General features: G+C 40.4%; 1 long non-coding RNA gene across 1 annotated transcript in view; it reads left to right on the top strand.

The window, feature by feature from the left end:
- The first annotated feature begins 4,024 nt into the window (after positions 1–4,024).
- Positions 4,025–19,734, top strand: part of LOC144588656 (uncharacterized) — a 107,510-nt gene continuing 91,800 nt past the window's right edge. The window contains exon 1 of the long non-coding RNA XR_013544306.1: positions 4,025–4,209. This is a non-coding gene — a long non-coding RNA (uncharacterized LOC144588656). The remainder of the gene's footprint in view (positions 4,210–19,734) is intronic.

Here is a 19,734-nt window from a genome sequence, read left to right as displayed (position 1 = left end):
ATCTTTTTTTAGGAGAGGGTCCTTAAAATTTTCTGAGGCTCCTTCTAGATCCCCTCCATTATGGGGGCAATATTGGGAGCTGCTGTACAAGGCAAGTCTCTAATTATTGTTGCCGGTAAAATCACACAAGCAGTGGCATTTTTCAGATATTAAAGAAATCCTTACACACACACACCATGGCTGCCCCACAATGAATGGGATCTCCAAAGAGCCTAAGGACTTTCAGGAGGATGGATCTGAAATGTTTAATTTGCAAAAAACCTGGCACGGCTGAGATCATCATCAGTTTTATACTTCTGGCAACAGGATCCAAGTCAGTGTCTTTGCACAATTGTATAATCCAGTCCAGGTCTACCAGTGGAGATCGTCACAAATTTATGTTGTGGTGGAGTGAAAGTAAAATAAAAAGTAAGTAAAGTGCAATATTTGTAAATCCATTATGCCCAATTGACAGAAGCCCTGTTCAGTCATTATTAAAATAGATACGATTACTATGGGTATAAAAGAATGTGCTAGTTCCAGACCTTCATTCATTCATTTTTTAAATCCCACTCCCATTAGTGCTGAGACACTACTCTGGGCAGTAATAACACATATAAGAGAAAACAAAAATAAAGATAAAAACATTAAAAGCAACATAAACATAAAAACAAATGGCACTGACTAATCATATAAGCTCAAAGTGGACAGAGGAAAAGGGGGACGGTGGAAGAAGAGGGGAGGAACGGGGGAAGTGTGTAGTCAGCTAGGGTTGGCGTGGAAATTATCCCTGAAAAGCAATGTCTTCCTAAATTTCAACAGGGAGGGGGCTAGACAGAGCTCCTCCAGAAGCTGGTTCCATAAAATTAAAGCCACCATGAAGAAGGTCCTACCTCTTCTAGAGGAGCCTCAACTGGGATGATCTTCATTTTGCTGTTCTACATGTGAAAGATGAGTCTAAGGATGAGGGTCTCCTCCATCTGTGAGTGAGAACACTGATTTTCCAGGATCCCAATTTACATGAAAAACCTTCATGAATAATGCAGGCTTTTCTCTTCAGACTCGTCACTCACCATGAGTAGGACAGTGATAAAACTAGAAGCATAGAGGGACAGGGCTGCCATGCTCCTCTCTACCCATGACAAGCGTATCTATTTTCATAATGACTCAGTAGGTTTAAAAACATCCAGAAATAAATGTACATCAAGCCTGGGCAAGTGCAGCCTGGTGACATCGTCCAACCCTGTTAGAGATGGGAGAGGCCATAGGGCTGTTTGGAATGGCGAGGCCTCCATCTTCCTTAGCTCAAGGCCTGACTGTGTGAGTAAGATCATTTTAGTTTAGTAAAAGAATAGGAGACCAGTTCTAGAGACTTTTAGCATTTCACAGCTGTCGTAAATAAATAAATATAAATAAATAAACGAACACATTTTTTTTAAATGAAGAAGAAATATGATCACTTTATTCAGAAGTGCATGATACCACAGAAGCAATGAATCAGTTTTGGCTTCTTCAAATATGGAAGGAAATTCTAAGGGCTCAGTCTTATTGACTTCCAGAATGACTCCGTGACCAAAATCCTGTGGCACAGCTGTGCATGTGCAATAGTGATGATGAAAACAGCAGCAGCAAACCACTGCTTATTAGCGGCTTCCTTTGGGATTTTCAGGTTGCACATGACTTCATCATATCATGTACAAGGAGCTTGAACCCTGAAATTGTCTTTAATCAGTGCTGATGTACCTTGAATCACCAGCAATTTGCTTATGACATCATCCTGTTGTGTACGGAGAGATGTGCAACAGGATTTCTACCATCAGGTTTGGCCCGTATGTTCCACTCATGGAAGATCAGCATTCAACTGGAGTAAAACCTTTACTGGTAACACTCTTTTCTGGTGAATACTGAGTATGCGAGCTTTTTCTAGGCTATTGTGACTGTATTTTAGGAATATACATTTGAAAAAATTCTTTTGATAATCACCATGTGATTTGTTTTTACATTACTACCAGGCTGTTATCTCAGAGTGTTAACATGTTCTGTAATATTGTTGACTCCAAAATATCAGGATTCGTATTTTTCTCTCCTTGTTTTTAGCTAAAAGGTTTCTTTTATTTGTGGTGTTATGTCTCACTTCCTTCTGTGCTGTGAAAACATGATTAGAATTTGCTAGCTTGAAATTCATTTCACCACTGACTACACTGACGCCCTTTTTCTTTTGCAGGACTATTAAATGGCATAAAGGTGTAATTCTAGGAAATATGGAGCTGCTGTCTGAAACACTTATTTTTTGCTTTGGAATGGAAGGAAATGCTAGAAATGTAGCACTTTTCCCTTGCAACGTTTTAGTGTTAGTTTATCTACATTACAGTGTGTAATGTATACCGGCTTCAATGATTTAACTTGAAGGCAGCATGATTTCTGGATTGAAAGAATGTGCCAAAGGTTGATCAGAAACTACTTCTTGCAAGTACTGAAAACCACCTCGATTTAATGATGTTCTTCCTACTAACAAATGTCTTGTTTTCAGAATCTTCAGTTTTATTTGCATTCCTGATAACAGGTTTATATTGGAATGCTGGTGTTCATACAATTTTTTTTTGTCAATGAAGCTGTGATGCTGCTTTTAGCATTTGTATGTCATTGGTACTGATAAACAAAAATTGTACCATTTACTGCAGACACTGGAATTAAACAGCAAATTAAGAAAAGGATTGTTAAGAGAAGCAGGCGAATGTTGCTGAGATGCAGCAGAAGACAGATGAATAAAAAGATACCACAAAATAATGCAAATGCTCAGTGAGGCAAGTATTTTGGTAACTTTCTCATCTTAAGAATGTAACAATCACCTGCCAATTTTCTCCTCCTCAACAAAGAATGGATGTCTTAATACAAAGAGACAGGGCTCTGAAGGGCATTGGTTGATCATGTAGAGATCTTTCACTCCCACATGACAGGAAAAAGGCCAGCAGATTTACCAGCATCTTGTCATTTAACCTGTCAACAGGGTCTCCTTCTCTTGGATTGTCTCTGTCACCAAACAAGTCAAGCAGCTACTTTACCTTTTCACATGCCATTTTAGCACTGTCACTGGTAAGGGGTGATTTTATGCTGCCCTTTTAAAAGAGGTAAGAATAATTTTGGTGCATCACACAGCCTTAGTTACTCTAGTGACACTACATAAAACACATGCCACAGCAGGGACTAGCAGCAGGTATAATGTCCTGTAATGTCTATCTCTGACACTGAAAAAAAATAATCTAATATTGATAATACTTAGAACTTCAGAGCTGGAAGGGACCCAAAGAATCAAGTCCAGACCCTGTCAAGATTGCACAATGGGGAACCAAACTCCAGACTTCTAGCTACACAGCTAGATACCTAAGCCACTGAGCTATCCAGCAGTTTATTACACTTACACACACAGAGAGAGAAAGGTTTGGTGTCACGAGCTTTCTAGTTATTTATCATGTAGCCATACATCTCTTTACTTCCTTCTTTGTATTGCCCTCCCAACCCTGGAATAAGGACACGAGACAAGAAGTATGGGTTATTCGTGGGCTACACTTAATTAAACATAAACAATGTTGCCATCCCTTGTTGCCATAGTGTGGAATCAGGTTTAAGCACAGAGATCTCAAAGGACCCCTTAACCAACAAATGGGTGAGTCCCTGGCCCCAAGTTCTCGCACTCTTAAAGACGGTGATAACCCAGCCAGCCCCAATTTGACCACCCCCGGGGCCGCAAGCCAGCTTCTCCTTGTTGACTTTTGGTCTGGGTGTAGCCCCAGAGCATGTTCCTCCCCCAGCACTGTAATCTCATGATCCACAGCGCAGGGAGGTCAGATGCGCTATAGCTTATCTGATTTTGCAATGGGACTCACCAACAAAACCTGTTCTATCCGCACTACCCACGAGTGTGACCAATTTTCCACCTCTAAACATGCCAGGGCATCTGTTCCAGTGCGGGATAGGCAAAAAAAAAAAAAAATCCCCACATCGAAATGCCAATCAGGATATGGGACAAAAATTCCTATCTAGTAAATTGACTATGGAACTTAAAATAAAAAGAGGGGAAATAAGTTCTAACAATTTCTATGATATTTGGGGTAAATTTGTGGAATTTGTGTTAGTGAAAGGAAGGGGGAAAGCCTCTAAAGAATACTCAATACAATTTTGGAGAGGTAATCTGTAATAAAATATTATTAAATAGAGTCCCGTGGGTATGGGGTGCACATTAGAATTTAGTTTATAATAAGCACTATTACTTGTATTTTTTTCTGTATTTTTGTTGTTATGTATGTGGTTTTTTCTGGTGTATTTTTTGTATAAAATAAAATTAATTATCTAAAAAAAATTTCCTATCTAGCCCCATAGACGACCAGATACACTCACACTAGAACAAAGGGCAGGTAGGAGGGTGCCAGGAAAGGAAGAGGGCAGGGAGAGCAGAAACATCCCTTAAATAACCTAACATTCCCCCCCTCTCCCCCTATGTCACTCTCATGAGACTAGGAGTCTCGCATTATCCAGGGAGGGAGGCAAAGGCGAGCCATGCTGCTGAAGTCCAGCTCAGCAGTGGCTCAAGCAGTTCAAACACACTCAGGATGCAATCAGATGGCACTATAGCTAATTCTTTGGATCATCTATGACAAGATCTGTGCTGAACTATTTTCTGAACATGCAGGAAACCCCAAATCTGCCTGACATTTCCCTTGATCCAGTGGCAGGGCTACTTGTTATTTGGGCTAGGCTGGAATGACCAGGACCAGATTTCCTGAACATGGAAGGGCTGCTTTAAAGGAGATTGCATCAAGTGATATAGAATTGTGTTTCCAGCACAGTGCAATCATATAGCATCTTCTGAGAGAGATTGAGAGAGAGAGAGAGAGAGAGAGATGTAGATACTTATTTTTACATATATTCCAAGAACACACTATTTTTTGCAGCTTCTTCACAAGAACACACCATGGCCTGTTGCACATGTGTTTAAAATTGAAAAGGTTTCTGCCCATTGTTTTTAATACGTAATGCAATGGCCCATATCCTCTTGCCTTATTACACTGGCATTACACAAATGCTATAACTTCAGGTGGCTAATTGTCTTTAGTAAACCAGTCACTGTAGACATTACCTGTTGCATGCTATGTGCAACTAAGAATATTTATGGTTATTTCTTAACTATAGCAGTTTGCCCACAGAGGTTATGCCATTTGCATAATTATGACAAAGGCTTTGGACCAATGTTTTTTGGATAAAAAAAGCTGCACATATTTTGCAGAAATGCACCAGTCTGCAAAAATTGCGCAAAAGTTATCCTAAAATTGCCCAGTAGGGGGGAAACATATGGTTTCTTTTCACCTGCAAAAAAGAAATAAGTAGATCTTTACGTTCTCACTTCAGCTGTCTCAGATATGTTGCTTTTAAAGCTGGTAATTGAAATGGTCTGATATTGTAATAGAGTCTTCTAGTTAAAGCAGTTAAAGTCTTTTGGAAAGATTATTCCAAGAAATCAATTTTACCTTGTAAGCACTTCGTTGTTTCCAATGTTGCTCAACCGATTAGATGAACTTTGGCAGCAGATTATTTGGTTGGTTGGGTTAATTCTATGATTTTATTTGTTCAGGGTAGTCAGGTGAAAATTATGTTGGGGGTACATACAATACTTGTAATAATGTTTATCAATGCCAAATAAAAAACTTAAGAAATGAGCTTCTGAGCACAAACTTTCCATTTTCAACATATTCATTCAATTTCTGCTTAGCTAGCCTGTGAAGGCTTTCAAAAGGAGACCTTTGTCATGAGATGTCCAGCTTTTGACACTACAGCAGTATCTTTGGCAGGGTAAGTGATCTGTCACTGTACTATAAATGCAAAATGTTAAGAGTACAGTAGAGGAAAACCAATGGTATTGGTTCATCATGATATGCAGCCTTTCAAAAATACTTTGTCATCTCATTTAGCCAACATAATAGTGCTTCTTGTTTGGTTGCAGTGGGCTTTAGAGTAATTATAAAAGGATAAACCTTTATTGGTAATCTATACCATTCACAGAGCTGTGTTGATTTTAACTGAACCACAATGCCAAGAAAGATATTAGTTTCACTGAACCAAACATTTGCAATTAAATCAGAGGATTGAGAACAGATTAAGCACTAATGAGATGAACAGTATGGATTGCAAAAATCTACATTTTGTTCTATTATCTTCAAAATCCTTATAATTAGATAAAACAATGTTGGGAATTGCTAATGCTTATTAATTGTTGTACACAGAACATAATTTTATCTGAATACTTCAAGGGAGCAAATTCTCACCTGCTGTTATAATAAAGATTACCTCAGAAACACTGTCAGGCATCGTTTGCAGTCTTCTTGTCTACAACATAATACTTCCCCGATGGATCCATTCTGCGTTGCAGTTGGATCTCTGCTCTGTAGCTGTGAAGCTGCTTGCAGGTTGCTTGGGGCTTCCACGGTAAGGCCATGTAGTCTGGCTGCTGATGGAATACTGGCAAACTTCATATCTGCCAGTGCTAATATACACACCAGTTAGCAAAAGCTACTGATCTGCACTGGCATTGGAGAAAAGCGGAGAACAGCCGAGAGATTGCTTAGGGACGTGCATAGCAAAACCTTTTGGTTTTACTACTTCATTTTGGGTTTTTTTTTATGGAGGGTGCCTCTTTTGTTTTTGTTTTTCTTTGTGCACAGTTCCACATATTACACACAAGAGGCATCCGCTCTTTCAGATTCTCAAGTTGTGTCTTTCCCGATCCTGTCTGACATGCATCCAAAAGCCCTGAAGAACCTATAAAAACTACCTCTTATAAGTGATAACCACCATCATGAATTACGTTTGAAAATGGTTTTGCTGTCCATGCTAAATGGAACTACCAGAGGCTGAGGAAACAGTGTTAAACTGGAGGGGTGTGTGTGTGGGGGGGGAGGGGGAGATGAATGAAATGAAGGGCAACAGATATAGCTCAAAGAGACCAAATCAAAAGCAGCCGGATAATAGCCATTGCCTGCCATTATCTTCTGGCCCTTTGTGTCCGAGGGGCCCAGGATGGGCTATTAGGGAATTGGGTCCAGCTGAGGGGTTTGATGACCATGCTCAGCAGGGTGAAGGCCAGATTTCACCAGTCCATGGGATCGCACCCTAAATCTGATCCATCTGTTTGGTCTTGATGGGTAAGACAGCAATTAAAATTGGTAACCACTTGCACCCTTAGTCTATGCTCCCAGCAAAAGCCCACATGGATCTGCTTGCAAAGAAACCAATTCTGACATTTACCCCGTGGCCCTGGCTTATTTCACCAAACCCAGAGCTCATGAAGGTATCACAACTCGCCTCTTGACACGCTGCCACCAGCTGATCTCTTTATCAACTTATATTTCTTATGAAAGACTAAGGTCCATCCAGTACTGACTTTTTAACAGAAAAAGGTTTATTGATTACACGTGGTTTCAGGAATAATTCTTAAGCGCATTCTTAAAGTTCCACAAAGCTTCAATATTTTACTTTAATCTCTTCTATATAAATTAATACAGGTCACACTCTGACTAATCACTCCTTCAACACTCCCTCTCTGCCTCAAACCCCCAAACTATCCTCTTCTCTAGCTCTCTCTGACTTCATTAAATGATAGCCGTGTTTTGTGCATTTAGCTTTGTGTTACACACAAGATTGATTTTTCACATGTTTTGCCTATCCGATCCAGAGCTCTGAATTTTTGTTCCAAAAGAGGTGTGTAGTGGTTGCTATCTACAATTGACTTTTGCTTAGTTTCACATGCACATTTGTCCTACGGACTTCAGTTCCTTAATGTTAACTGACATAGTTGTTGTTCAGTTGTTGTCAGAGCTGATACAATGAACTGGTTGAAATTACATAAAATTGTTGCTGTACTGAGTTCTTGTTGATTAGTGTGTCTCCTTCCATCAGGAGTAAAAGCTGCAGGCCAAAATCTTATCCGTAATTTCTATCTGCATAAGTGAAATTGCATACGTGGCAGTCATAAATTGCTGCTAGTTAACAAGACAGGCAGTAATGTTCCTGGTTGTATGTCTGTCAAGTGACTGGGCAGGTGATTAGGAATGCATTTATCACCTTGTGAACTAGGCACAATTTCCAGCTGTGACTTACATATTTTCACTTTTAGATTTGTAAATTGCCAGTAGGATTTTGGCACTAGTTTTATAGCTTCTGCAATAGTAAAAAATTTAGCTTGCTCAAAATATTTTCACTCCTCAGAAATCTTAGTATCTAAATTCCTAACTCAGGGGTTGTATTTACCAGCTATCTCTTTGCTGTCACCTAGTTTGTAACACCTAAAAAATGAGAGGCATTTTATCTCCAGGTTCAAGTCTATGGATTCAAACACAGGCAGATTTTTTGACCAGACTTTTAAGACAAGGCAAAGGAATTTATATTGCAGTAAATTTCTTTCACTTCCTCTGCCCCTCTGCCAAGGAGCAGAGGAAGTGATCAATTTGTTGATATCTTGAAGTGGCTCGCTTATTAAGGCACTTCACTATGTCAGAAATTTCAACTGGAAGGAGCTGGAACAAATAGGATCATTGCAACGAGCCATTCAGTTGCAAGGATCACAACAAAACACATATTGCACTTTCACCCAACCCCAAGCAACCCTACTTGGCCCATACCAGCCTGTTCCAATATAGCCTGCATGATTGCACCCTAAGCCTGTTCCATCATTTTTGTCTTGATGGGCAAGTATGGCCAAGATTAGGTCCATTTTTGACTGTTAACTGGAACTAAAGGTAAAGGTTCCCCTTGACAATTTTTGTCCAGTCGTGTTCGACTCTAGGGGGCGGTGCTCATCCCCGTTTCCAAGCCATAGAGCCAGTGTTTGTCCGAAGACAATCTTCTGTGGTCACATGGCCAGTGCGACTTAGACACGGAACGCTATTACCTTCCCACCAAGGTGGTCTCTATTTATCTACTTGCATTTGCATGCTTTCGAACCGCTAGGTTGGCGGGAGCTGGGACAAGCGATGGGAGCTCACTCCGTCACGTGGATTTGATCTTACGACTGCTTGGTCTTCTGACCCTGCAGCACAGGCTTCTGCGGTTTAGCCCGCAGCGCCACCACATCCCTTAACTGGAACTACAAACACTTATTAAATTGCTTTTCTTCTAGTTTATTTAACAAAATGATCTCTGGGAGAACGGATATACTTTTAAATATAAGTTGCTCATTCCTCCCAACCACCTCATTACTCCTCTTTCAGTGGATTTCCCCTCTTCTTGTACCAGGATATCAGGGATATTGTAGCAAATAAAATGATCCAGTCTTATGGAGAAAAATAGATCTGATGAGGTGATCTGAATAGATGTGATATGTTCAGTGTTCATAATGTTGCTTTGGTGGCAATGTCTATTGGCATAATAACATCAATGAGAATCACACAGCAAATGGAATGACATCACTATATTCCAGAACCAATCAAATATAGCTACATGATTATATATCTGAAAACAACCAGAAAGAAGAGGGCAAATGAAATGAAATGAGAAAGGCCAAAGAAATGATGATTTAATAAAGTGGCAAATAAAAGATCCTTCAGAAAAGAAGACATTTAGACATCTAAATTAAATTGGGGGGGGGGAGAATCATTTTGACTCAGCCCTATTGCTTTTATTTGTTGCATCTGTTGCATAATATCAACACAACTAAAACGCCAAGTTCATCCCACAAATGTTATTGTGAAATGAGCAATATTTCATGGTAATCCAGTGTAATGTAATGTAACATGAAACCTATGAACTACACTGTCCATCAGGAGCCTGTAATTATTCTGTGTTGTGAATTAGCATGGTGCTGGTTAGCGACAAGTAAGGACCCTGAAATTTATGTTGCTTCAGAATTTTTCCCCTCTTGCTATTAAAATTTCATGCATAAGATTGATTATGTTTATAGAAATTGACGTTCTTCGATTGCCATTTGCCTCAAGGAAGCTGGCTTTGCTTCAGCAAGAGAGAGAATATAATCATGAAAATATAATGAAGAGTTAATGAATGTGCAGCACATATTAAGCAGATCAAAGAATAGTGTGGTGAAATGAATTTTTTGGATAATGTGGGTTTTTTCTTGTTTTTCTCCCTCTGCTCATTATTTGTAAAGGTGCTTAACAGACAAAAGAAGCAGCACTGCATAATTAATTTACAAATGTAGCATCATGTACATGCTAAAGAAGTTGAAAAATTAGAATATTAATATATTTGATGGTGATTATGTCAAATTCTCTTTTATATACAAAACCATGTAATGATTTAATGCAATATTTAACTGTGACTAACACTGAGGAAAAGAAACAGACATTATAGTTCTGTAAACTCTGAAATGATTCACACTGTGTCTCCTTGATCCCACAGAGATCCTCTGCACCACAAAGTCATATGATGGTGAGACTGAATAAGCTTTAAAGGCAGTATGCAGTCCAATATGAATGTATAATTGACATGCAATATGTGCAATTCAATTGAATGAGGCTGTAGAAATGGCATTTATGAAATTTGCAGTTTACAGCAAGCTGAGAAGTTTAGCTAAACCACTGGTTCTTAACCTTGGGTTACTCAGGAGTTTTGGACTGCAACTCCCAGAAGCCTTCACCACCAGCTGTGCTGACTGGAGTTTCTGGGAGTTGCAGTTCAAAAGCATCTGAGTAACAAAGGTTAAGAACCACTGAGCTAAACTATGGAAGATAGCTTTAGGATTTAAACCGACCTTGATATATTGGAGCACTGAGATAAAATCAACAATACAGAATTCAACCAAAATAGATAGAATGTGCACCCCCCAGCAAAAGGTGCAAACATTATAGGAGTATGGAACCCTAACTTCTTCTAATACATATGAAAACAATCTAGCCGTCTTAGAGGATCACAAAGTGAACATGAGCCAGCTGTGTGAAGAGACTGCTCAAAAAGCCAGTGCGATTTTCAGCTGCATTGTATCATCAAGGGCAAATGTAGTGTTACAAGTGGATAGTACTAGACGGTGGCACTTCAGATTGCAGGAGGATGGTTGCTGATAGGTTAATCAATGGCAAAAAATATCTACATATAAGCTTTACATTTCAGTAGAAAGCCAATGTGGAACTCTTAGACAAACGCATGGTTTTCTGCCTGCAAGGAAATTTGTTTAAAACTACGGGTGTAAATCCTGCCTTGTCTTGTGGACCGGAATGAGAAATAGCTTATTTTTGCTTCCTGTATTTTTCCTCTCATCAAGATACTTTCCTGAAGTCTCAAAGAGAGTTCTAACATTTATGAGCACAATTTTATGCTAATGGCATAAATTGTGCAAATGATATAAACTGCTTCAATTGCACAAGCAATGATTGCCTTGTTGCATAATAATATAATAATCATGTGCTGTCAAATCAATGCTGACTTATGGAGACCCTTTACAGGGTTTTCCAGGTAGAGAGTTCTGAGAAGTGGTTTACCATTCCTTTCTGAGGAGGGTGCCCTGGGACAGTGCAGCTTGCCCAAGGCCACACAGGTCGGCTCTACTCAGAGGAGGCATAGTAGGGCATTGAACTCCCAAACTCTGGATCCACAATAGCAACTGGTGGAGCTCTGGAACTTTGAACCTTCAGTGGGAAGCTCTTCATCCCATATGAGAACCATCACTCTCTCTTGTTCAAGAGTTGCCAGAGCCAAACAGTCGTGGCAGAATAAACTTTGAACTGGAAGCAATTATTAATCTTTAAAGACAAACAAAAGGAAGGAAGGAAGGAAGGAAGGAAGGAAGGAAGGAAGGAAGGAAGGAAGGAAGGAAGGAAGGAAGGAAATCCAATAATGCAGACAGTTGATTTGTACATTCATACCAGCTCTCTTCCACCTGGAGAGACTCTTTGTGAAGTAGTTGGGTCTTCCTTGCCCATTCATGACCAAACAAAACAAAATATGTCACTTTACAAAACAGAAAGCTCACTCTAACATGAAGTTGCTTGGCAAATCCATCTCCCTCACTGTCCCAGCTATTCCTAGAAATAGTAAAATTCAGACATGGAAAGTGGAGGAAGTTGTGGATAACATAAATAGTTGATGTAATCAAATAGTTCCCTATGAGCACTGTCTTCACTACACTACTGAAGTAAGCATATCTAAAAATGCAGTTCTATGAAAATATCCAAACCAAAATGTGAGTATGAACTTAAGAGGGGGAAAAAGGAGGAAGGCAGCATAATTTAGTTTCAATTGTTCTTTTTCCAAATCTGTGGCATTTGAAAGATTTCATGATTTCTACAATTTCAGTGATTTACATTATTTCAATTGTGTGGTTATTAAGTATTCATATTTTGCTCATCTTTCTGATTGTTGGTCTTTACTGTGTATCCAGCAGAACAAGCAAGCAAACATCAGAACAAAGAACTGAATTAAAAGGACCAGAATCAAAGTGTCTTGCCAATTTTTTTTAAAGAAATCTCCATCAATTAGGCTTATATGAAATAATTTAGATACAAATGTAATTGTTTCAGAAATATTTAAGGAAATCAGCTACAAAATAGAACATGCTAATTGTGTAAAACTCTAAATCTTTTCAATAGCAACACTATATTGTGGGTTATTTCCAGACATTTATGAAAGCTAGAAGAGGGTTTAAATGTTAATTAGGAGTCATTACTGCCAATATGAGGATAGAATATGATTTTTTTCAAGAAATATTATGAGTTTAAGCAATAATATGGTCTCTTACGATGATGCATTTTATACCTCCTTCTCTGTAGGTGGACAGGGAAGATTATCAAGGAATGCACACAGCTCGTGGCCTTGGTTTAGCTATGAATCTCAGAATCTCACTTACATTGCTGCCCTTTGTTTGTATGTGTCTGTTTTTCCTTCCCACATGGAAATCTACACACATTTCTTGTATACATTTCCTGTAAGGTACTCATTTGGATATTTGGCTGTATTTCCGGAGAATGCTCGGGAAGTTAAATTTATCACAGCATTTACTTCTGTCCTACTATCGTAGCCCCATTGAGAGTGTCCTAACCTATGGCATTCTGGCATGGTTTGGGAGTAGCTCTGTAGCGGACAAAAAAGCTCTACAGAGAACCATTAAAATTGCCCAGAATATCATCGGGCTCCAGCTACCAACCCTGGATGACATCTTCACATCCCGCTGTCTGAGGAAGTCACACAGCATCCTGAGAGACTCTTCCCATCCTGCTTATAACTTTTTTGAACTGTTACCGTCTGGCAGAAGATATAGAACAATTAAGACTCGGACCACACGTTTTCTAAATAGTTTTTATCCTAGAGCTATAATTGCAATTAATAATGAGCTTAAAGACCACCAGTAGTGAATAATTAGTTGGACTGTGTTACTTGGCCTGAGGTGTAGATGTTTGTATTTTTAGTGGGGGATTTCTAGTGGGTGGGGAGTGTTTGGGGAATGTTATGTGTGTGCATGTGTCTCGTCTCTGGGTGTCTGTGAATTTCGTTGTATGGGTATACTGTGTATATACTTACAATGACAATAAATTATATTATATTATATTATATTATATTATATTATATTATATTATATTATATTATATTATATTATATTATATTATATTATATTTACCTACATTTCATAGTACAAGCATTGTACACTTTTCTCCATTGACCAAAGTGAGTTTGTATGTTTTATCAGCTGTATACTTTTTTAAAGCCATTTTAATTAAAAAAAGAGAGAGGGGAGACCTATGCACAGGTTTGTGTCTATGCATGTGCCTCATATCCCACAAATGTGAATTGCTGAAGGAAGACACACTTTAGGCCTATCTAAATGTGACTTCTGTGTTTCTCTGCAACATGCAAGCAAAGGAGGGTCTAGCATCTCTCCTCTCTTCCATTGCTTTCTCCATGTGGAAAGCTCTTGAACAGAGCTATAGCCTCTCAGTCAGTCTTAAGATATGTGAAATGGATAATTTAAGGGAGAACCTGAAATAAACACCAACAATCCTATATCATAACAGGATCCTGCAATTTCTTTCACATTAAAACCAAAACCCTGTTAAAACAAGCTTTTTCTCACAGACTGTAGTCTCTCTCTCTCTCTCTCTCTCTCTCTCTCTCTCTCTGTGTGTGTGTGTGTGTGTGTGTGTGTGTGAAACCATTTGGGGTTCTAAAGTGTCAGAGGTTCAAAATATAGCTTTCTCTTTCACCCTGTCCTACAATTAAGTTCAAAAGATTTGTTGAGTGACCCATGAAAAACCTCATAAAAGATCTGTTCTGGTTAATTTATTGAGATAGTGAGTGAACATCTTCAAGCTACTAACAACACATTTGTTCATCCTACCCCTACAACAAAGACAGACAGTTTGGAATCATCAAGAAAGATGATTCAACTCACTTGCAAGCTCGTTTATTGATCCCATTACCTGCAGGTTAACAGGGCAATCCCCAGTGTTCCAGATTTGGCTGGAATTCAAGCCTAACTTAGCACTAACAATGTTTCAGGGTCATAATGCACAATGCAGGTCTCTTCATATCTCCTAGCTTTTGCCACAACAGATTATAAGGAGAAAGGATTTAACCGTTTCTGAATAATGGGAATAAAAGGCATGGGGAGTGCAAAGGCATTATGGTGAGTCAGCCATATCTAGTACATGGAACGGAAGAATTGCAAGTGGGAGGGAAAGACAAATGGACACAGAGAGAAAAAGGATGGAAATGAGGCTACATGGCATAGATGGGTGACTTATGGCCCTCACTTTAGGGTGCATCTTCCAGCATCTCTTATCATTGGCCATGGCAGGTGGGACATGAGAACTGCAGGCAAAAAATATTTGGAGGATCAAAGCAGACAAAGAACTTTCCCTTCAGCCAGGCTTTCTTTAGTGACTGTCTAAAACACGATAAATGGAATAGATTATATTTTGTTGCTTCTACATCTGTTTTTGGAATCCTCTTACCTAACAGTTTTAGTATAATGTTATGAATTCTTCTCTGATATTTGAATACTTTACTATTTTTAGCTTTTAATGTGCTTTTAATGATGTAAGCCATCATTGAGTATTGGTATTGAGGGAATAATACCTGGTGGCAACGTGAAGTGAGGACAAGCATCCAAAGGGTGGACTTGTGTTTAAGGGAAAATAAACAAAGGACACAGGGTGTACATCACAAAGTGGTGGCAGCGAGAAGTGGAAACGACGTGAGCCTTTGTGGGGGCAAAATAAGCAAGGGCCCCAAGGACAAAGCCACAAAAAGCAACAACTCAGTGATGATCAGGAGAAAGTATCAAGGCTCATTTATTCATTTCAAGTCTAAACATTGATGTAAACTTGAGGATAAAAAAGAGGGAGGACAAGGAGAAAAGCACAAGCAATGAGCACAATTCCAGAGAGAAGAATTAAGCAACTGAGAAATTTTTCTCTTGGGAATCCTTAAACTGGCTGTTCTGTACCAGGGCTATATAAATGAGAAGGTTGTGGCATCTTCATAAGGCACTATAAAACAATGTGCTGAACCTTTTCCCTTGCTAAATGAAGACATTTTTTAGCAGAGTGAGAAGCAGATTGGAGCTTCAGTGGTTAGCGTGCTTTGAAATAGTTCTTGAAAGAAAGCCTTCTCAAGGGCATGACTCTTAAGATAAAACTGCCCCAAACCAGGATGTGATATGAGCTTTGATACACACAGAAGTGTTGAGTCCCTATTCTGTTTGGTTCAGCTAGTGAGCAGGACGTGCGAAGGAGTATGGGCTCACTTTTCCTTTACTCTGAAATAAAATTGGCATTTAATTGTCCAGAACAGATGTTTGGATCTCATGCCAGAGGATGAGTTTTTCTCTTTTTCAGTCCATGAAAAGCACCAGCCATCTTCAGTCACATACAGTACTTGTGAGCTGAATGATCATGGGCTAGAATGGATATGGTAGCCTCCGAATAAAGTAAACTTGCTGAATCCACAGGACTTCCCCAAATTCACAGTCCAGTCCAGTTCCTTTCAGCTTACAATCAAACTCCTGAGTCCTAATTCCTAAGACCACTCTTTGTGTTATATTTCATCCGGTTGCTTCCAACTCATGGCAACCCTAATAAGATTTTTGCAGTACATGCAAAATTCACAATGTGGTTTACATGGCTATCCTCTACTGAGTTTGCATGGCTGAGCAAAGATTTGAATCCAAGTCTCCCAACTCTTAGTCTGACTTTCTATCTACTACACCATGCTTGCTCCAAACATTAATTAGCAATTTAAAAAGTATATTGGCTCGGTCTAGTCCGGCTAGTCTCTTTGGACTAATGGCAACCTGTCCCAGGGTTTTGTAAGTAGAAAGTGCTCAAGAAGGTATAATCCATTCCTCTTTCTGGTGGCACTCTGGGATTGTGCAGCTAGCCCACACCTGTACAAGCTGGCTATTTTCCTAGATTCACACAGTGGGGAATATAAACACTGACCCCCTCCTGCTCTTGCAGCCAGGAACTCCAAGCTACTGAACTACTGTAAATGGCAAAGATATTCCGTTAATTACAGCATGCCTACTTTAAAAACACATCAATTTTAGCTAACGGAAAGCATTTTCAAGCCTAATCGTGGCTTAGGGGGAAGTAATGGGGGGTTGCAGATGGGGAGGGATGATAGCCCTTCTGTCCTGCTGTAATCTCAGCTGCTTGCCTGGGAATAAATTTTGGAAACCACCACTCCCCCTTCCTTGGCTAAAATTGTAGCTGGTGATTTCAGACAGGTTTCAGAGAGGGAGAAAGTGTTGACTCTTAGTTTCTGATTGGTGACCCACCCAGATTTCTTGTGTTAGAATTCAGCTTTAAAAAAAAAAAAAACCTTCCTAGCAAGCTTCAGCAGGCTTTTTTCCCAAGCCCACTTGTTATGAGAGGAGTGTGTAGAGATTTGAACCTTCCCACCGTGGATATGCAGTTTTGGGAGAAAAATACATACGGGATACCTTAGAGGTGAAGAAATATGTCCATCTAAACCATGCAGACATCTCATGCCATTCTGGTCTCACAAATACTGCTTCAGAATTTTCAGCTGAAAAATAAGTCTGCCACATTTCATCAGGAGCAAAGCCCGCTAGGAGGTAGAAAAAAAAAAACCAGTAGGCTGTAGCAATTATACGACTAAAGTAAATCTGAACAAGATTTTGCACTTCAAATGCAGCAATGTTTTAAAAAATATTTGTTTGCTGGTTCGATGCCCCAACATTTTATTAACTGATTCCATACTACAGCAGGACCCCTCCCCCCATTTTTTTTTCCTTTGAGGATAAATATGAATATTCAATAAAGTGTGGGCCATGTTTATTCCATAACAGTTGTCTTGTGTCCGGGGTAAGGGGATAATGATGTGTTTGATGAAACCACCCGTTTCTCTTTCGCAAAAGAAATGGGCAAGAATATTAATTATGGAGAGCCAAAATGCTTCATGTGGCGGAGCTGTATAGTCTTCTATCAGGAGCTCTTCTGTGCCTCATAAAGGGCACATACACTGTGTGAGGTGGCAAATGCAACTACTAATGGGTATTTTTATTGAACGGTAGACTAAATAGGCACATAAAGCTTCCTGCAAAGGTTACTGCTGCCTTTCAGCTACAGTAACCCACTGGGGTACACTTTCCAAGAGAAATGTGGGGTCCAGAAGTAAACATACAAGGCTTTTATTCCATCCTAGGCTTACAGCAGGACACTTTTCAAAGCTCCTTGTTTAATTTGCTCCACTGTGAAAATCCATTTACATGACTTCTGTGTGCACTCTCCCTCCCTGATGTGCCACCACCCCTACTACCAAGGCAACTTCAGACTTAGTTCCACAGCAAAGTACAGGTTTATTAGTCTCCTGCAATACATACTGATGAGAATGAAGAAAGTGACATTGTATTGATTGCTTAGATATATGGCGAATACTACTGGAACCTTCAGAAAGTGCCAAGGAATGGGAAAGAAGCCTTTTCTCCGAAATCACTTACAGAAGAAAGGTGTGTGTACACTCATAGTTCATCTATATCAAATATGAAAAGTGTACATTTATCTTAGGCTAGACATGACACTGAGATAGATTGCCCTGCCTTGAAAGTATCAGAGAGCTGCCAAAAACTTTTTAAAAAAATCTAAGGTGACTCAGACCAAAGGCTCCTTTACTGAGATGAAACAAACTGGCTCTAAGGATTTGTAAGTATCTGAGAGCCTTCTAAGGGTTTTGAAACTAAGCGAAACTAAACTTCTTTCTCTGATCATTCAATGAACTTATGAACATTCCTCAAAGATCCCCATAAATGGAAAAGGGCAAACAGAGAGGAAGGGGAGAGGTAATTGGGGATGTAGTTCTATGACTGACAGCTCTAGTTTCCAATCAGTTAAAAGGGATAACTGCAGTTGTCCTTTCCTTTCCATGTAAAATGCTCACATCCACTTTTCTCTTGAATAGTTTCATATTCCGTGGCTTTTGAACAGGAGTCTCAAACACGCGGCCCGCTGGCCATTTGTGGCCCGCTGGATATTTGTGGCCCACTGGATGATAGTTTGTAGCCCCCACCTTGCCTGCCCCCCCTGAAGCACCCACACGTCCTCTGCTGTCAAGAGTAAAAAAAAAAAGCCTAGCCTCGCTCACCAGCTCTCCCCCAAGACAGTACCTTTTGCACCCTCCATCCAGAACTGCAGCCTGCCAGCCAGCCGGCCAGTCTGCTGGCTGGCAGACTGCAGTTCCGGATGGAGGGTGCAAGAAGTGCTGTCTTAGGGGAAAGCTGGCGAGCAAGGTATGCTGCTGGCCCTTTTCCCCGAATGCCTGAGCTGCCACTGAGCAATGCCTGAGAGAGGAGCTTGCTCCCGGCCCATACTTGAAGAGCGCCTCCAAGCCTCCAAGGACAGCTGCCGCCACCTCTTCCAGAGAAGCAGCTCTCTGGCTATCTTTTTTATCTCTCGGCACCCCCAGCACCAGACTGGCCAGCGGCCGCCTCAGCGCCAGTGGTGCTTCCTTCTCCTCCTCCTCGTCCTGCTTCAGACACCTTGGCTCTGGAGGCTGCCTGGGCTCACCTCATGAAGTTTGCTCCTCTGTCATGGTGGGGGTAGCTACTGAATGTGCCTTTTTTTGAGGGGGGCCCTCAGAAGAAGGTTGCCGGACCTCCTTGTGTGTGTGTGTTTGTGTGCATGCCCACACGCACCTGTGGGGAGGCTCCACTCTATTCTGTTTAATTTTGCGGGTACCAGTGGGGGCTTTTTTCCTTTGGCAAGGTGTTTTCTGTGAGGGTTTAAAAAAAATTTTATGTTGTGCCCTCCTCCCCCTGGCTAGGTGGTCGCCAGTGCTCCCTCCGTTCTCTGTTTCTTCGTCCTGCTGTTGCTGGTGATGGTGGTAATGAAGAAGGAGACGGAGGGGGTTGTGGCCGGCAACGAGGGCTCGCGTGCCCCTCCTCCTCCTCCTCGGAGCCCCAGCTGAGCTAAGGAAACTCCTGGGCGGCTTCCTGGGGCTCTTGCTCTGCTTGGTGGAAAATCTGATGCCACCCAGCCTTACCCAGACTCTGCCTCCAGCGGCCTCCAGGTAAATTGAGTTTGAGACCCCTGCCTTTGAACAAACCTGGCAGAAAACAAATAGAGTGTTAGAGCCACAAATACAGTTCTGAAGCATTCATAACTCCATAGCCCCTCTATCTCTCCTTCTCAAAGTTTGTAGAAGACATGTCCTAGGGACATCTCTATATTCCAATAAAAGTGTCAGAGTGGGAAGGGCAATTTTCAAAGTTTGAAATCTGGGAACAAGTCTCAAATTTTAAATGAA

Source organism: Pogona vitticeps, chromosome 4 (genome assembly GCF_051106095.1).
Source record: "Pogona vitticeps strain Pit_001003342236 chromosome 4, PviZW2.1, whole genome shotgun sequence".
Lineage (NCBI taxonomy): Eukaryota > Metazoa > Chordata > Lepidosauria > Squamata > Agamidae > Pogona > Pogona vitticeps.
Note: the sequence above shows the minus strand (reverse complement) of the source record. Positions and strands in the feature narration are given on the sequence as shown.